The sequence below is a fragment of the Helianthus annuus genome, chromosome 7 (genome assembly GCF_002127325.2).
Source record: "Helianthus annuus cultivar XRQ/B chromosome 7, HanXRQr2.0-SUNRISE, whole genome shotgun sequence".
In the NCBI taxonomy this organism is placed as follows: domain Eukaryota; kingdom Viridiplantae; phylum Streptophyta; class Magnoliopsida; order Asterales; family Asteraceae; genus Helianthus; species Helianthus annuus.
The window spans coordinates 144,553,527-144,560,968 of record NC_035439.2 but is presented as its reverse complement, the minus strand read 5'-3'; positions in this window follow the sequence as shown (position 1 = coordinate 144,560,968).

The following is a 7,442-nucleotide window of genomic DNA, read 5'->3' as shown; positions in this document are numbered from 1 at the left end:
CATCCTCACCCCCTTAAAAGAAATCTCGACGTCGAGATTTACTGAAACAAATGAGGATATTTCTCCTTCATCGTGGATTCCACTTCCCACGTGTATTCGGGACCTCTACGGGCATCCCATTTGACCTTAACAATAGGCACATGCTTCCTTCGAAGCTTCTTCACCTGTCGATCCTCAATCGACAAGGGTTTTTCCACAAACTTCAAACTCTCATCTATGTGTATATCTGTATGCGGTATAACTAGTGATTCGTCAGCGAAACACTTCTTCAGATTACAGATGTGGAACACATTATGAATAGCGCTAAGTTCTTCAGGCAAGTTTAACTTATAAGCGACTGACCCGACACGTTCGACAATCTTGATATGTCCTTTGTATCTCGGGCTTAGCTTGCCTTTCTTACCAAATCGCATAACCCCCTTCCAGGGCGATACCTTAAGTAACACTTTATCACTTACTTCGAAGTGAAAATCTTTGCGCCTTGGATCCGCATTCGATACGGGTTTATCATTATATCACAAGTCTTCCAACCGTTATGTGATAGTGCTTCTTGACTTATTGGCGAAACATATCCCTTAATCCTTAGGGTGTAATACATTGCGAGCTCCACCAAGCTCCTTAAATGGGCTTTTAGCTCATAAGTTATATGATCTATGATACATTCGATTCCTTCAAATGATTTTTATATATAATCAGGGTTTAACTAGCCTGATACTTATTAATTTAGCACACCCTTCCAGAGTGATGTCTTTGATGAACCTTATTTCTTAACAAGGACTTAGGAGGGTTGCTATTTTCATAACTCTTCGATTTTTCTGCCAAAACTGGCAATCTTACAGATGATCATGGATTTGCCTGATCTTATTCGTTGTTTCCAAGGCAACTATCAGACCGGATGATTGGACTTACCAATCTTCTATTTACAATAGATAATCAACATTCCATCTAAGCAAGGTCCCCAAAGGAGTAGCCTTGATACTTATACATCAATTATTATAGAAAAGCTTATCTTAATTGTGAAATGGTTATTCCAACCATTACTTAAGACTAATCCTAAGGGATAGTTAATTCTCACAGTTAGTCGAACAGTCGACGATCCTGGGCAGCTGATGGAAATTCTTAATTGTTGCCTATTTTGGGTTGCGGTATTTCATGCATAAGCAAAATGAACCGTCTTTCTTAATTAACGATACCGATTTCTTCAGGATATCGAGTTAGGCTATATGAATCCTTTATTTTAAAACTTACTTAATTGGGTTTCGAATTATCCAATGATGGCACTAGCTACCTTGAAGGTTTCATAATAGAACAACCCTAAATGGGATATAAATCTTAACTCTACTTGCCTCTCAAGAGGTAAACAGGGTAATCTTAGAAGAAGATAATCAAGATACAAGGAGATTACAGAGATTTTCCAAATCTCAGACTCCAGTTCATCCCTCATCGCTCGAGTCATATAAATGACACATTTATGTTATAAGTCCACGAATTTTCCTTAATCGGGAACATTTGCATGAAAACTTCCATTCTGGATATCTTCTTTGAATACCATTAGTTGACTTTAGTACCATATGACCATCCGAACATCTTTGTGGTCCCATGCATTAAACCTCCATACTGATCAGGCATGGAAGCAATCTATGGGACATATTAAGATACACAAATCCCCATATGGCGTTTTTATCATACCGTCTGGTATTCGTAATCGATTGAGATTAAGGAGATATCAACTGTATATGCCGACGCACTTCCTCCATAGAGAAAATACTTCAAAAATTTTACGACTGAAGGTTTCTAATGGGAACAGAAGAAATGGTTCTTACGATCTTGCTTGTAAGTTTTACCTTACACTTAATATCTGGGGTTCTTACGGAATATTCTCTAAAAGTCTACTAAGCTTATGGTTTTATGAGAAACTTATCCGTACCTGAACCCAAACGAAATTTCTCAGTACTAAAAATCACAATAGGGGATTGGTCTAATATCATTATTAATGCGAACTGCCTCTAATCATTAATCGGGAGGGTTAAACGCCTCTATTCTTGATCCTTTCAAACTCAGCTGCAGAATCTTTAACAATTTTGGGGCAGTCTTAGCTTTGACTGGTTATTTCTAAATCTATATAACGCGAGTAGCTGAGGTAGATGCATAATGGATTTATGACAAGCATGCTTTGAACCTTAATGTGCCCTCTTATCGCCGGTGCTAACCACAAATAACTATTGCATTAAGCTTAGGCTTTGGGTAATTGGAATAGGGTACTATCTCAGCCAATGAATTACGATCCGCGACCTACTGTCGACAGTCTAAACTTTTGTGGTGAGAGTCAGAAAATTCTCATTCCATCCTTTTCCATTTCGATGCGAATAATAGATATCTCTAATAAGGTCCTTAACACTTGGCCCATCCCATAGTGTATAAGAGAATCTTTCTTGTGGACTTCATTAATGTCCTTATTAATTAAGGGTATTACCATCGAACGGCTGTGATGCATACATTACAGTGTTCTTTTCAACTTAACCACTGATGCACCTAATGGTTTCTACTTCATCAATTAATTTCCTGCAATCGATGGCCCTTTTTTACTCATTGAAGTCTCTGGACTTCCCCGAGACGAAGTACTTTTAAGTACATCCAAAAAGAATGGGCTCCTTGCCATTTATGGTTTTGCTGAGTTCATTCTTCGCATTTGAAGCGCGAATAAAGTTCTTCTCATGAGCAGCGACATGTGTTTTAGAGCAAACAGCAAACAACATTCAGTTCCTCGATCCTTTTCATGGCTCTTCTCCCAGCCTTTCCAATGGCTGCGTTAATTACCGATTTGGAGATTAACTCCCTTGATATTGAGGTTTACTCTCGATGCACCGATAACATTTGTCGCATCTCTAGCATTGCGACCGTTGTTTGCCTTATACGAGTTTTCCCTACTCGTAGCTTTGGTATTAAATACCAGATTCAACAAGTGCTCAGACAGTCCTTACCATGAGTCTTCCTTGAATTGCCAAGGGCTTAATATAAAAACTCTTGATAATTACTTGCTTCTCATTACCTTGTCTATAGATTTGGTTACAGGATTACTAATCCATTACTATTATTATGCCGAGTTCCTATACTGCGGAAACAAGGATAGAGGATAAGGATGGTTCCTAACGGATATATCCATCTGATATTTGAAACAGTTTCTGGGGTACCATTGGCCAATCCTACTTTATACTTAACGCTTAGAGTTTTTTAAAAGGCAGATTCAAAGATTTATAAAATCCATTGTCTATGAAAGACTTATCTGAACCTCAATTAAGTATTACTCTAGCATGAGCGTTATTGATAAAGGAATTACCTGTTGCGATATTGGCATCCTGATTAGCTTCTTGAGCATCCATTTGAGAGTTTCCAGCGTTGTTCTTCTTAGTCTTTCCAGGCTTCTCGGTTTTATTCGGGCAGTTAGTTTTAATGTGCCCTATTTCTTTGCAACCGTAGCAGGTTGCGTCTCTAAACTTCTTGCAATCCAAGGTCTTATGCTCCTTGGACTTGCAAATTCCATAGAGTAAAGGTCGGGATTCAAATCTGCATTTCCCGAGGTGGTTTTTCCTACAGGTTTTGCATTTGGGCTTTTTATCTAACTGTCGGTTGTCTTTCGAGTCCTTTCCAGACCTAGCTGCTCCTTTCTTGGCAGCCTTAGGGCAATTAGTACTGATGTGCCCCTTTTCACCACAGCTGAAACATTTTGCATCCTTCATGTCCTACATTCGTGGGACTGGTGGCCAGCTCTTTTACAGATGCCACATTGCTTTATCTTTTGGTTTAATCGACATTGCCCCCAATGTCTTCTTTTGCAGGTTTTACACTTGGGTTTTGCCTCCTTTGGCTTGAACTGGCTATAGTTTGAACTGACCTTACCCTTTTTACAACCCTTACTCGGGGTGTCATCGGACTTTCGCTTGTGTCCCTTCAACGCACGGTCCACAGCGTTGTTTACGGCCGTATCTATCATAGTCTGTAACTCGGTCCCCGATAAATTCAGTCTTGCATCATTATTCTGATTAATTGGATGATTGGGAGTTTCAGAGGGGTCGGCCATGATGATGCTTCGAAGGCAACAAACCAAGAAGTAATAGCTTACTTAATTATAGGGAATTGTCGAACTTGATAATTTAAATAGCCATGGTGCAACAAACCATATAGGCCAATAGATAGTATTAAGTTTATTTGATCATGTTTTGCCTAGGTTTTTAAACAAGCCATCCTTGGCGTTTAAATGGAATAAAATCCTTTATACTTACTAGACAGGGGACATAAGTCACGACTGTCAATGTCATAGTGACATCTTATATAGCACAACGGCTTGTTCCATAGGACTTTTCGATGGCACAGATGCCTTGTCACTAGGGAAATTTTAAAACATAATCAATGATTCCTTTGGATCGGAAAATTTCATAATTCATTGTCTTGACAAGAAGTTATGAAATATAACTATCGTTTTCATGTATGCATCTTTGCCCGTAGGTATACATCCCAGGTGGATGTTTAGATGTGTACATCATGTTCGACGTTTATTAGCCATGATTCCTATCGATCATATAGGCTAATTAAGGGGTTTGGAAGTTCCTAATATAAAGGTGACAATCGTGATTTTATCGTATCACTGTTGTCGGGAGTGTTAACACGTTTTCAAGTGTTTAATAAGGATCTGAATCTCTTTAAACAGGTCTTACCATCTTAGCCAGGTCCCTAACGACATTCAAGCTAGGTTATACCCTTTGAGACTCTTTTTAATATAAATACTGGCAGGAGAAGAATGATATTTATTTTATTCAGGATTATAATTATCCTACATTTATTTAAAATATAACTATGGCATAAAAGCCTAGTCACGCAGACAAGTTTAATTTATAACCAGGATTTCCACAGAATCGAGGTATTTGGGTCTGAGTTACAGTTCATTACCCTTCTTGACAGTGAGTTGCAGACTTCTACTGTCTCTTAGTCCCAGAGGACGTTATTTATTACCCGTAGGCACTTCATCCTTAAGGGATGGCTATTTTACTTACAGGGAATTTTAAATAAATCCCAATTTTCAAATTTATTACCCGTAGGCACTTCATCCTTAATGGATGGCTATTTTACTTACAGGGAATTTTAAATAAATCCCAATTTTCAAATTTATTACCCGTAGGCACTTCATCCTTAATGGATGGTTATTTTACTTACAGGGAATTTTAAATAAATCCCAATTTTCAAATTTATTACCCGTAGGCACTTCATCCTTAATGGATGGTTATTTTAATAAGGAAGGTTTGGAATAGCCCATTCTAGGGATGATTTACGTGATTTTATCGAACCACGCTTGCCAGGAGTGTTAACATGTTTTCAGACGTTAACTGGGATACGAATCTTTTAAACAGGTCTTACCATCTTGGCCCGGTCTTATAATTGACCCGAAGGCTAGGTTTCACTCTTAAGATTCTTAGTTTATAATTAACGCAGAACAAATTTTTAAATTGAAATGTTAATAAGGATCTGAATCTAAATTGAGGAACTGCCATCTTGGCCGGGTCTTAATATGGCACGAGGCTAGGTCTTGTCCTTATAGATTTTGCCATTTTATAATAATGGTAGATCTTGCAAAAAGGAATGTTATTTTAATATATTTCATATATTATATTCTTATATATTGAATAAATGAAATTTTGATAAAGCATTCCAATGATTCTAAAAATACTGTATTGCCCAAAAAGGGACTTAAAGGAAATAATGTTGTCCTCAAAGGGACCAAAAGATAATTACCGTTATAAAGACTTCTAAGGAAACGATCTTCAGTAAAAGGAGTCTCTTCCTCGATATTTTATTTCTGAATGCTTTCTCCTTGGATGTTCATTTCATTTTAGCCGTGGTACGAAGCTCAGCATCTCGGGGCTCCGGGTGTGGAGAACTCCTATTACGGCTCCTTCGCTTGGCGACGTATCCAATATATAAAATAATTGGAAGCAATAAATTCCAGATTAGAATCGGGAGTATTCCTATGTTAAGTCTAGACTCAAGTATGTGCAATCGTGTCACTGAGATTAAACACATTAGGATAGTGTTTAATTCACTCAGCGTTGGCTCTGATACCAACCTGTCACACCCCGATCTCCACGTGTCACCGGTGGGCCCGGTGTGGGGTAAGGTGACGTGGTTGGCGTCATCATAGACAAACAACACAATATAATAATGCACAGCGGAAGCAGAAATAGATTCATTTCAACTTTAAATAAAATGTAATAATAAATATCATATGTAGTTGAAACGGATCCACAGGCGGATCAAATAAAATAAGATAATTGTTCAACAGTTATTGTCGTCCGAGCTTGCGAGACTATTGTGGACGCTCTAGGAGACAGCCAGCCTAGTACGTGTAGTACCTGCACTTAATCTTTTGGGAAAATACGTCAGTTTACACTGGTAAATACAAGTTAACTGACTCATTTTGAAAATGATTGAAAATTGATTTAAATGCACATGGCATAAAACATTTTTATAACTTGGGATAATTATGCAGTATAAACTTGTGAACGAATTACATGCTACTCGTACGTTTGGTAGCCCGGGATCTTCTATCCGGGTTAAAGATTAGTAGACACACCACATTAAAGAGTTATACACGACGGGTGTACGCCTACACCCCGTGCTCTGGTCGTGGCCATCTCGTAAGATAATGCCAAGGATATCCAGGACACGGTCAATAACCCCCCAAATGCTTAAAGTAAAACAAGACTGTTTAAACGAGTCGGACAAACTATTCCAATTGCATACCCAGGGGTGCAAGATTTGAACGCTCGATCAAGCGGTATTCTATATACCGTACCCCAAGCCCGTATAGGGAAAATAAGTCAAAATGTATTTACCTGAGCTAAATATAAATTCAATCTCAGCCGTATACCACCAAGCAAGTACAGATAGCTTTTACTGGTCCTCCTATTCTGGAACAGAGGTTTATAATAACCTATTAGATTCCTAACGGGTCTTTATTTAAGCCTAAGCTTAAACCGGTTACTTTTAAGGACGATACGGTTCCAGCGCACGATTAAGCGAAAGACCGGATAGAATGTGATTTAGACCCGACAAGTTTGAATACTTGTATAATATGGGTATACTAAATACATTCTGGATTTTGAGATAAAAATGATAACGTTTGACCCGTTTCGGTCAATTTATGCAAACTAGTTACATAAACCGAACCGAACGCTAAAAGGGCGTTACGGGTAATCAAAAGATTCATATGCAAGTTCCCTGAGATAATATGCTTTAAATATGATATAATATCAGCAAGTTATGTTCTATTATGCCCCGAATGGATTTAAACTCAATTTACGCCTCATAAGGGCATTTTGGTCATTTAAAAGATTATAAAAGAGTCAATTTGGAAATCTGAGTTACGGGTCTGAATTATACAGTAAATATAC